The sequence below is a fragment of the Lipophrys pholis genome (genome assembly GCF_963383615.2).
Source record: "Lipophrys pholis genome assembly, chromosome: 17".
Lineage (NCBI taxonomy): Eukaryota > Metazoa > Chordata > Actinopteri > Blenniiformes > Blenniidae > Lipophrys > Lipophrys pholis.
Window position 1 is genome coordinate 24,490,594 of NC_137643.1, and position 12,624 is coordinate 24,503,217.

Here is a 12,624-nt window from a genome sequence, read left to right on the forward strand (position 1 = left end):
AATATCTAATACAATGTGTTCTATAGTGTTTTTGTTGTATCCCCAACAGTCTGAAACAGACGCAGCCACGACTGCTGAAACTGAATGTGCTGATTTGAAGGATTACCCACTGAAAGAAATCCTTCTCAGTCATTTCCACCATGATCAGTTCTGATAACATCTCAAGTTCCCACCTTCAGCTGGTTGATGGTAGAAATGTCTGTTTGGACCCGATGGATCTTTCTTTATTTCCCTCGGATTAGAACGAGACCAGGAAGCATCGATCACACCTGAACCTGAAAAGTGTGACCGGAGGTGGGCTCGTGTTCATGTCACGGTGACTTCACACGGAGGACCCCTCCCCTCCCCCTCCCCCTCCCCCTCCTCCTCCTCATCCTCATCCCCCTCCCTTCCTCCCTCACCCATTCACTCGTTCACGCAGGTCTTCGCGGGGAGTCACTCGGAAGGTTCAATCCGGAGAGAGAGAGGCTCTGCGGGCTGTGGTGCAGCGGAGAGCGGGTCGTCCAGCAGCGGGCAGCGGGGCTGAGCGCTCCGGGGAGACCGGGAGTTCCTCCGGTGCGGCTGGATGCAGGTGAGGAGACTCGGGTCGCCTGTTGCTCCACCGTGTCTGTCTGCTGGCTGTCATCGTGGCGGTCGCTCCGCTGACACGGTCGCTGCTTGTTTGCGTTACATTCGCTCCATCCACTCTGCAAATACTGGTTTTTATTGTCTTCTTGCAGCCAGTATGTTTTACTTCATGTCAGCCAGACAGAGCAAAGCTTTGATTCGGCGTTCAGGTAGGCTGATGCGTGATGTTTTCACAGGGATCGTCGTGCCAGTCGCCATTTTAAAAAATAGAGTTTCACCTTGTCGTGGTTATTGTATTAATACGACAGCACGTAACATTAAACACGGAGTGGATTTAAGGAGCGAATGAACCAGTACTAAATTCGGCATACAAGTTGGAAGGGGAAAAGTCTTAATTTTTCTTAAAATAGTAACTTTATTCACGCTTTAACCGCAATTACGTGCTATATTTTCGCGGCAGAGCGCGCCTCCTAGGGCGGCTGCGACCAGCGCGAATCATTCAGAAAAGTTTAAATATTAATGAAACACCTTAGAATGGTTGGATTTGTACTATGCCGAATTATTAATCACCATCGTTACATTCAGGAGTGGCTTAAAAATTCACAGTAAGTTGTGCTGTTGTTTGCTTCTGGATGCGGGAATGAAAAATTGGCAAATTTTTTAAAAGGGTTTCTGCGTGACGTTCTTCCCTTTTCATTGCTTCCACAGTTCAGATCACGCAGGGCTTATTGGACTGCTTCTGTTTAATTGTTATATCATCTGCCTTTGTACACACACACACACACACACACACACACACACACACACACACACACACACACACACACACACACACACACACACACACACACACACACACACACACACACACACACACACACACACACAGTCTGATGATATCGGAGCTTCCTGTACATCACGTGCATGCAGCAGGTAAAGAGTTGGTGGGTCCAGTCCACGCAGGGAATCCAGGCCAGGGGTCTCCTCCTCGGATCCCCCCAGACCGCAGGTGCATCCTGGGCTCCCACAGACTGTCTGCCTCCACACCTTCCTCTCCCTCCATCACATGCATGAATCAGGGAGGAGGCAATCCCTCCAGCAGGTCTGGAGCTCTGCCTCATCCACTGCTGACTAATTAATGTCATTTCACTGCTGCTGCATCAAACGGAGCAAACGCCTCATTCTGATGGACAGCGATCCAAACAGACGCATCCGGTCCGGCTATATCAAGGATCTGCAAACGTTGTGATCAAAACGGCTGCTTTTGTCATTTTCCACCAAGTACAATTCATCTGGAGCCACAAAACATGCTTAACCCTTAAACCGCAGCTTGTAAAGTCAAAGATGTGGATGTCGTTTACCTTTTATAGTTCCGTGCGTTTGATCGTTTTAACTGTTATTTCATGTGCTTTTCATTTCATTTATTTAGCCATTTGCTGTAGATTTTGCTCCTTTATCCGTTGCAGCTGTAAACCTTTATCAGTTTTAGTTTATCCATTTGTAGTTGGTTTTTAAATTTTTACATTTTCAAGTCATACTTCACAAGTTATTTTACCATTCTGGCCATTTTTAGTGGATTTTGCCTTAAAAACCAAAAAAACAAACTTGTCGCTCTTTTTTATTTTCTATTTTTTCTTTTTTGCTGTGATAATATTCAAGTGAGTTTCAGCAATATTCTCTTTTTGGGAATTACTTGTTTTATCGCCGTTGCTTCTTTTTAATTAGTTTTATAAACGTTGACTTTGTTACATTAAGCCGATAAGGAATTTAACCTCTTTTAGCCATTTATTTATGGAATCAAATATATTAACTGTTTCACCTTTTAAACAATCATTAACAAGACTTTTTAGGAATTTTATATTTTAAAAAAGTATTTTTAGATGATTTAACTGTACCTTGAGATATAAATGAATAAAAATCTTTATTCCCAAGAATTCTGTGAATGATTCCAGCTGCACTAGCATATTGAATATTTATATTGTTCAATTGAAAATGATATTAATGGTAAGTTTTCACTGGCAGTTTGAGAAAGAGAAGTTAACATGACCTGTTCACATGTTTATTAAACACCTATAAGGGCAGATATTTTCTCTTTCTTCAGTCTGGCTGCTCATGCAAAATGAAATGCGATTAATCTAGATTAAAAATGATCAAAAATAGTCAAAGTTAATTCACAGCAACCCATAATCTCATTGAAACATTATAATTGTTTGACAGCGCTAAACGTCAATGAAAATCATTAAGAACTGAGATACTAAAAGGCATTTCAACCTTCTTAAAAGATCCGACGATCTTTTAAGAATCACCTCCAGCCCTCGGATGTTCTGGAAGTGATCTCCACAGGCAGGAGCAGCGACGCAGAAATAGTTTGTTCCTCAGGATGTGAAGGTGTGATGAGTTACTGAGCGGAGGCAGCGTGATGTGGTGAGTGGGGGGGGGGGGTGCCTTACCCAGCATGCATCGGTAGGTGAGGAGGCAGATCTGGTATTGTGGTGGAGACCGGGGTGAAGCCGGTGGAGCGGCTGCAGGACTGGTGTGATGTTGTGCTGCTACTTTAGTCTGGCGGTGATGTTCTGGAGTTTGTGAAGGTTTTTGTTTGTGATGGCGAAGAGGAGTGAAGTGGCCTGGAGGAGATGAAGGCAGGGCCACTTAGTGAGTTGGTTACATGGAAACAACAGTATTTCCAAAAGTAAAGTGTATGATTAGCAATGACTTTAAAGCAGAGTTACAACCATGTGTTCATGGTTTCATGTTTATCTGCTGACTTTTTTTGTGAGTCTAACTTATATGAACACTCCCAACTGGGAAATGGGAAGTTCCGAACTGGTAATAATCTGAGTTTCTGTACATGTTCCAGAAAGACGCCTTCAATTTCCTCTTGATGTCTTGAAGTCAGTGAACCGGCTCATGCGCCATAATCAGCGTTAAACTGTCACACTGTTCAGGATTGTAAAGACGGATTTCAATAAAGCCTTTTGCAGAGTGGAGGAGCTGAATCTGCGCCAACCCCACCGATGCCCCCAACGATTCCCCTATGACTCTAGGAACGATTCCCCCAACGATTCACCTATGACTCTAGGAACGATTCCCCCAACGATTCACCTATGACTCTAGGAACGATTCCCCAAACGATTCACCTATGACTCTAGGAACGATTCCCCAAACGATTCACCTATGACTCTAGGAACGATTCCCCAAACGATTCTCTTACGATTCTCTTGCGATTATATGAACGATTCTACCAACGATTCTCCTACGATCTGATCTTTTGTCTCAGACGTCTGAAGCTGTTTTTGGAGCCTTTAAATGGTTTTGTGGAACCGTTTAGAGTCAGTTAATCCTTGTAGTGAAACATTTTAGTTTTTGTTTTGGAATTGAAACGTGTTGGATAAAGAAGATCATAGATGCCAAACATTTGGCCTCTGGATCAGAAGCAGCCTCCAGCAGGAGTGTCGGTCCGGCTGTCAGTCAGTCTGGAGGTGTGAGCGTTTCCCTCTCTACCGTCTCTGACACCCGAGCAAACACGGTTGAACATTGGATAGTTCCGTTGCATCCTCTCGCTCTTTACTTAAAACACATATCTTTTCAGTTTGCTATTGGCCATATGTTACCTCCTACGAGTTTGGCAGCTCAAATCTGAGACTGTTGGACTTCACTGTGCTGTAGAGAGTTTCACTTCACTCTCCTCACTGTCGTTCAATCCAGTCAAGACATACAGGATCAGTTATGTAGCTAAATGTGGTTTGTACATTTGAGCTCTACAGGCAATGTTAAGTTTATTCTGTAACAACTGAAATAAGTTCTTAAATCGTGTAGAACTTCCTGCTAGATTTTATATTGTACTTTGCGTTATTTGATCAATGATGGGTAACTTCACTGAACTATAGGAGAAAAAGTCTTTTACATTTACAACCAATTGTCATCAGTTTAAGACTGTTTCCCCCCCCCCAATTATTTATAGTCTAAAATCTCTCAGTCCGGATGATGGTTTTGCATTAAAGCTGAAATCAGATGTCCGATTTGTCTCCAGGACACTTCAGTCCAAATCTAAAAATATTTTTTCCCTCTAATAGTTTCTTTATACAATAATTTTCTCACCAAAAATGAAAACTGATACTTGAATGTTTGTGTAAGCCAAATGATTTATTCTCCAGTTTAAAGGTCTGGGTTGTGTCATTCTTCTGTCCGACAGGAAATCCATTTTGAGTTTGACTTTGCCTGAGGGTTTTCAGATTGGTTGAGTTTCAGTTGGTTTGTTGTGTGTTTGCCGGATTTGGTTCTTCAGGAAATCTTAAGTGGGGCCACACAGTTCAGTTTGGTTTACTTTCAAAATTACCAATAGCAACACAGTCTCATCCATCCGTCTGTCCGCTGTTCGTCTGTCCAATCATCTATCCGTCCGTCCGTCCGTCCGTCCGTCCGTCCGTCCTCACTGCTTAATTCAGTTCAGGGTCGTGTGGCGCTAGAACCGATCAGCTGCTATGGTTAACAGCAGGACGCTGCTGCAGCAACACTGTCATTGCATTGAATTCAACGTTTTTAAAAAGGTAACAATGCTTTTACAGAAAATTAACATTAGATTTAAAACTAGAATTGATACAATAAATTTCCAGATGAAATGAGTGGCTGCCGCTCGCGGCCGAGTATCCCCTCCATACTCTTAACTACTAAGCAAGAGTGGAAAAGTATCTGTAATAATGGAAGAGTATAATTGAAGTAGCAGTTACCCCCCCGTGTGTGTTGTCATGGAGACGAGTTGTAGGTGTGGGTTTGTTGTCATGGAGAAGAAGTGCAGGTGTGTTATAGATACAAGGTGCAGGTGTGCGTTGCCATGGAGACTAGGTGCAGGTGTGTGTGTGTGTGTGTTGCCATGGAGACGAGGTGAAGATGTGTTGTCATGGAGACGAGGTGCAGGGGTGTGTGTGTTGTCATGGAGACGAAGTGCAGGTGTGTTGTTATAGATACAAGGTGCAGGTGTGCGTTGCCATGAAGACTAGGTACAGGTGTCTGTGTTTGTGTGTTGTCATGGAGGCAAGGTGCGCGTGCGTGCGTGCGTGCATGTGTGTGTGTGTTTGTTGTCATAGTGACAAGTTGCAGGTGTGTGTTGTCATGGAGACAATATGCAGGTGTGTGTGTGTTGTCATGGAGACAAGGTGCAGGTATGTGTGTTGCCACGGAGACAAGGTGTGTGTGTGTGTTGTTATGGAGACGAGGTGCAGGTGTGTGTTGTCATAGAGACGAGGTTGCGGGGGTGTCTGTGTTGTCATGGGGATGAGGCACAGGTGTGTTATAGATACAAGGTGCAGGTGTGTGTGTGTGTTGTAATGGGGACGAGGTGCAGGTATGTTGTTATAGATACAAGGTGCAGGTGTGTGTGTGTTGTCATGGAGATGAGGTGCAGGTGTGTGTGGGGGTGGGTGTTGCCATGGAGACGAGGTGCAGATGTGTGTTTGTTGTCATGGTGACAAGTTGCAGGTGTGTGTTATGGAGACATGATGTAGATGTGTGTTGTCATAGAGACAATGCGCAGGTGTGTGTGTGTTGTCATGGAGACGGAATGCAGGTGTGTTGTTATAGATACAAGGTGCAGATGTGCTTTGCCATGGAGACTAGGTGCCGGTGTGTGTGTGTGTTGTCATGGAGGCAAGGTGCATGTGTGTGTGTGTGTGTGTGTGTGTGTTGTCATGGAGACAAGGTGCAGGTGCATGTGTGTATGTGTTGTCATGGAGACAAGGTGCATGTGTGTATGTGTTGTCATGGAGACAATGTGCAGGTATGTGTGTTGCCATGGAGACAAGGTGCAAGGTGTGTGTGCGTGTTGCCATGGAGACGAGGTGCAGATGTGTTTGTTGTCATGGTGATGAGGCGCAGGTGTGTGTTATGGAGACAAGATGCAGGTGTGTGTATGTTGTCATGGAGACAAGGTGCGTGTGTGTGCGCGTCAAGGTCCAGGTAACTTTATTGATACCCGTAGGCAGATTTATTGTGCAGCAGAGAGAGTGTCTGACAGTACATACAGATATATTAAAACGCAGGACAGTAAAAGACAGTAGGGACACAGACATAGACGAGCACTCACAGACTCACTGACAGGTGAAAGAGTGAATAAATCAATAAATCAATAAATAGAAGGAGCCACCAAAATAACATTATGACAACTTGTTGATAAAAAAGGAACAATAAATAGATAAAAATCAGGTTGAAATTCAAAACAAGACCAAGAGTAAAGAGCTTTCAAGATTGATTTAAACAGGAAATGGCAGCAGGAACAAGCTGCTCCTGGAGCGGCTCGTCTTCAGTTTTGGGGCTTTAAATCTCCGTCTAGATGGCAGGAGCTGGAACTGATGGAGTCGTCTCCAGAGATGGAGCTGGAACTGATGGAGTCATCTCCAGAGATGGAGCTGGAGCTCTCTGGTCAGGTGATGGAGTCATCTCCAGAGATGGAGCTGGAACTCTCTGGTCAGGTGATGGAGTCTTCTCCAGAGATGGAGCTGGAACTCTCTGGTCAGGTGATGGAGTCTTCTCCAGAGATGGAGCTTACAGACGCTGTAGCTGCCTGTTGTACAGCGACTGTAAGCTCAGCTGTGACTGTCCAATCAGCAGACTGGACCATTTTATTAACTGACTGAGAGAGTTCCTCTGTTAAATGAACGTTTCCAAGCCACCAGTGAAAAAGATAAAACAGATTTGATAAAAGCACGATAACAAAGTGTCATCAAGGTTTGTCCACTTTGAAACGGGACAACTCTCTCAGACAGAAGAGACGCTGGTGTCCCTTCTTGTCCACTGCCTCACAGTTTTCTTTAGAGTTTAACTTTGAGTCACCGAGAGTCCTCAGATATTTATATGATTGTACTTGTTCAATCGTTTGTCCCTGGATGATGGTGAGCTCAGGTGTATGTGTGTTTCTCCTCAAGTCAGTGTCCATGTCCTCGGTCTTAGATATATTGAGCTGCAGGTGTGCGTCTTCACACCACCTGACAAAGCTGTCAATGACAGGGACATGACTGTTTTCATTTGCATGTAGCAGCCTCACAATTACCGAGTCATCGGCATATTTAAAAATAAATCGGTCTTTAAAAGTGCTCTGACACACATTAGTGTAAAGAATAAATAACAATGGTGAGAGCACACCCCCTAGTGGTGAGCCTGTGGAGGAGCACAAGTTATCAGATAGACACCCATTGACTCTCACCCTCTGTGTCCTGTTTGTTAAAAAGTTTAAAATCCAGCCCACAAGATTATTGTTCAGGTTAAAATGTTCTAAAAGTCTCTGGGTTAAAATGTGAGGTTGAATCCTATTAAAAGCAGAAGAAAACTCGACAAATAAAAGTGGTGGGTGATGCCCACTCCCCTCCAGGAGCTTAAACACCATGTTAAACAGAGTGAGCGTAGCGTCCTCCACTCCTCTTCTGGACCTGAAGGAAAACTGGAGTTTATCCATTGCACTCTCAGTATTTCCCAAAATTTCAGACTGCACCAGTTTTTCAAACATTTCCACGATGATTGATGTCAGGGCCACCGGTCTGGAGTCACTGAGAGTCGTGGGACGACTGGATAGAGGGACCGGGACAATGACGGCGTCCTTCCGGATCCTGGGGACCTGCTGTGCTTCCAAGGATCTATTAAAGAGTTTAGACAAACTGGACTCAGTTGTTGTGAGCAGGTTTTCAGGAGCCGGCCACAAATGATATCTGCTCCAGGACTTTGTGTGTGCATGTGTGCTGTCATAAATACAAGGTGCAGGTGTGTGTTACCATGGAGACGAGCTGTAGGTGCATGTGTGTGTGTGTTGTTTTGGAGACAAGGTGCAGTTATGTGCGTGTGTTGCCACGGAGACAAGGTTCAGGTGTGTGTTGCCATGGAGACAATGTGCAGGTGCGTTTGTGTTGTAGTGTTGTCACAATACCAACATTTTGGTATCGATACCGATACCACCATGTATTCCGATACTTTTCCAAACAAAGAGAGAACACAGTTACGGCCTTGTGGATGGAGCAGCAGTCATTGTTTCCCTCCTCTCTCTCTCTCTCTTTTATTCCTTTCTTTCGTCAGAATCTTGCTCTCTTCCTCTCTCAGTGATGCACTCTATTTCTTTTCACGGGTCGTTTGAGTCAGTTACTCATGCTCACGCTCACATGGACGCAAACGCCATGTCATTTACATGCACATCCGGTATTCTTTTCAAAGTACAAGCTTGGTTGGGAGAAGATTGTTTTGAAAATACGTTGTTTTGACTTTTATTTTGAAGTTCAGGAACGTTGTATACCGGTACCAGCCGGGCCCAGTATAGTATTGTTTTAAAGGCGTCAGTACCGCGATACCAATACAGTACCGGTATACTGAACAACCCTATTGTGTTACCATGGAGACAAGGTGCTGCTGTGTGTTGTCATGGAGACGAAGTGCAGCTCACAGACAGTTGATCAGACAATGGCTGTGACGGTGAGAAAGCAGAAGTCCGATGGAAAACGGAGGTTTCAAACAAATGATTGTTCTCGGAGAACCGAGTGACCGATTTGGAAAATGTCTGAACTGAGAGCATCAGAGGAAACTCTTGGAAATATTGAGGACTTTCCGTGTCGGTAGGATCGTTCATATAGGAGCAGCGAGTCGAGACGAATTTCTGCACTTTTAGTTTTCAACCAAAAATGAACGACCGTCTCGAGAGGAAAAATGTCCCCTGCTTCAAACGGATGTCTTTTCAGAGAGAAGCGTTCATGTTAAAGACAAAGGTGTTGCTCTACTGGAGGAGAAGACCTGGAGCTCCGTTCTGATGTGTAATATAATATTGAGTGAGAAATGTGGCCGTGGTGACGAGAGAAAACAGTTTTGGGTTTGAGTAAACTCTCTCTAATTAAACTCTTCTTCAATCCTTCATAAACTCCTCAAACCTTAGAAAACTGAAAGTCTCCTATGTAGTCGTTCAAATTTAATAGAGGACAGTAAGAAGCTGTGGACTACGGAACGGTATTAGGGCCACTGAAGAAAAAAATTAATTCGGATGTAAAAAAAAAAAAAAGGCTCGTGCACTTTGAGGAAAAGGTCAAAATCAATGTTGAGATAATTTAAAAAAGAAATACTAACTGGAGACGTCTGTCCATCCCTAATTACTTGCTTGTGGAGCCGAAAAATCACATTAAATCACTTAATTCTGACTATATAGCGTTGCTGACTGCTTATGACGTCTGATTTTACACAGGATTCCCTGGTATTATAATAATAATACATATTTATCAGCCTTTGTCCTTGGTCCTGGACGAACGGAGAGCGGCAGGCTGCACTGTCTGCAAATACTAAGGATAACTGACTGTTTATGAGCTAAAGCATCGTTTCACTTCATTAAACCGCCTGCAATGCATTTTATAAAAGCAGTAACATGTGCTTACATGTGGATGGATTGAAGGACGGACCTTTCCACTTTGTATTACAAAAAAACAAGAATCGTTGACTTTTACTCACAGTGGAGGGAGGGAGCCTCACAGTGGAGGAGGGAGCCTCACAGTGGAGGGAGGGAGCCTCACAGTGGAGGAGGGAGCGAGCCTCACAGTGGAGGAGGGAGCGAGCCTCACAGTGGAGGAGGGAGCCTCACAGTGGAGGGAGGGAGCCTCACAGTGGAGGAGGGAGCCTCACAGTGGAGGAGGGAGCCTCACAGTGGAGGGAGGGAGCCTCACAGTGGAGGAGAGAGCCTCACAGTGGAGGGAGGGAGCCTCACAGTGGAGGGAGGGAGCCTCACAGTGGAGGAGGGAGCCTCACAGTGGAGGCTGCACCGGAAATGCCTGAGAGTGGAGGTGCTGCAGCAAGACGCTTCTTATTTTCACTGTTATAGTTGCTTGTTGCTTTGGGATGGTGGCCTAGAGGGGCCTTGCTGCTACATGGTTCTTCTTCTTCTTCTTTTTGGTTTATGACAGTTGGCATCCATGATGCTGCATTACTGCCATATACTGGTTCCAGCTAGTCAATACATAGTTGGATGCTATTGGTTAGTTTGTGTTTGGGGGCGGGGCTTAGCCAAATCTCCATTACTACCAGCTGTAACTGGGCCCTGATTTCTGTTCTTTCCATCGTAGTTTTCATCTGATGCAGTATTTTCTGTTGTTTTTCATTCATTTCTGTGCGTCTGACTTCAGTCTTGTTGCCACCAGACATAATTAGGATTATCAATCAATTTGATTGAGAATTCCACAATCTTCATGATTTAATTTATAAATTGCATTTTGAATGTACAGTGCATGGAAATGTTTCGTAAAGCCGCTGTGTTGTGACAGAAAGGGGAGCCACAGTCTTCTTTTGGAGGTGATTAGGAGGGTTAGTGTTGTTCTTTTCAATTTGCGTTGTCTTTCCACCCGATTTACCACGTCCCCATGAGAAATGACTTACAATGCTACAGAAAATAGGTTCTGAGGAATGTGTATCTTCACACCCCTTTAAGTTCGATTTTGGCCCGCCTCCCACGCTGCTCACTGCTGGATGATTTATTGTCACCAGGGAGTTCCAGTATCAGCTTTTTTCATTAATTCAGCACAAGAGCTTTAATATTTGAGGTGTTTAACCAAGTACTTCCTACACTGGTTCTTAAATACTACAAGAAACATCTGATGGTAATCTTATGGGTTTGAAGGACACGCAGAGATGCGCTCACTTGGTTTAAATGATGGGAATTAATTCAAAGTGTCAGTTCAGGGTGTGATTGTAAAGCAGTGACACATGAACCTTCCTGGGTGACGATCAGGAGAATGATGGGAGCTTCGCTGGAGGATGGGGAAGCTTTGTCATCTCGGACACAGTGAAGTACTTCTCACCCGGAGGAAAATGATGCACAGATTACCTGCTCCTCCTCCCTTCCCAGGAAAAGCCACAACATCCTGATTGCAAGTCATTTGGAGGCGGTGCTGACAGCCCTGTTTGTCTCCAGTTTGCTTCCCTCCCAAGCATCACAGTGCTGCACTTCATGTGCACTGCTGTCATTTGAACCATGAATGATCATTTCTACTTCAATAAGGCTATTAGATATTTGATATTAACGCAGTCATTGTTCTGTCCTGTTTCATTGCATTGCTAGATTAATGTGCCGCTTCAGGCTTAAAGCTGCATGAATCATTTTGGAGGCTCAGCAGCAATAAAGCCAGTGTCAGAAGCTCGACTCTGGATGTTTTCACAATCAACATTTAGCACAGATGGAACAACAACCAGAATTGCTCTCTTCTGGATTAATGTTGGGTTTAAAGAGGAAAAACATGGAATTAATCCTGAGAGTCGATACTGAAACGTTTCTGCTTGAAAACACAAGGAAGTGGACTTGGACAGTGAAATATAATAAAGCACGTAGTGACACATGGTTAGTTCCAATGAAGAGTTAAACAAAAGCCTGGTTTAATCTCCCACTTTGAAAAGTCTCGGACTCATATAGACAACGTCCAAAGAGAATGATTGACAGGACCCAATGACCCACATTTTATTCTCATTAGAACATGAAAAACATCCCTGATGTTCAAAGTCAATTCACCTCTTTGATGACAAATATGATCTGGAATTTCTTGGCAGAATTACAACTCAACAAAGTTTACTCAGCTTTGTTTCCGTCTGATCCACTCAACATTCATGTTTTTCAAACAAAAAAGTCCTTCTAGACCAGGGGTCTCTCGTTATTGGGCTTTTGCACAACCTTGGTGATGACATCATCATTATATTCAGCGATGCTGAAGCAGGGAGGAACTAAAACATGCAGGACAGGGGTCCTCCAGGACCGGGGTTGGACACCCCTGATCCAGAGTGTCTTTATAACATAATATACCTACAAAGTTAGGGCCAACAATTGGAATAGTTACAGTCTATACAAGAAGAACTTCCTGGAGAAATATGTTTTCATGACAAAAAATGACGGTTAATTCTCACCTATAGTGTGGTTTGAATATTTTATTCTTTCAAAGTATCACCGAGGCTGTCCTTTAGTTTAACGCCACAAACAGAAATGCTTCTGTTTTTAAGAGAAGAATGTACAAAGGTAGTTTTCAGATTAAAGTCAACTCTTATCTTTGAACGTTCTTTAGCTGTAAA

At 43.9% G+C, this 12,624-nt stretch overlaps 1 protein-coding gene across 1 annotated transcript in view; it reads left to right on the forward strand.

The window, feature by feature from the left end:
* The first annotated feature begins 395 nt into the window (after window positions 1-395).
* The window catches only part of lrrc3b (leucine rich repeat containing 3B), a 38,498-nt gene continuing 26,269 nt past the window's right edge, over window positions 396-12,624 (forward strand). The window contains exon 1 of the mRNA XM_080485720.1: window positions 396-571. The gene's annotated coding sequence lies outside the window, so the exon portion shown is untranslated. The remainder of the gene's footprint in view (window positions 572-12,624) is intronic.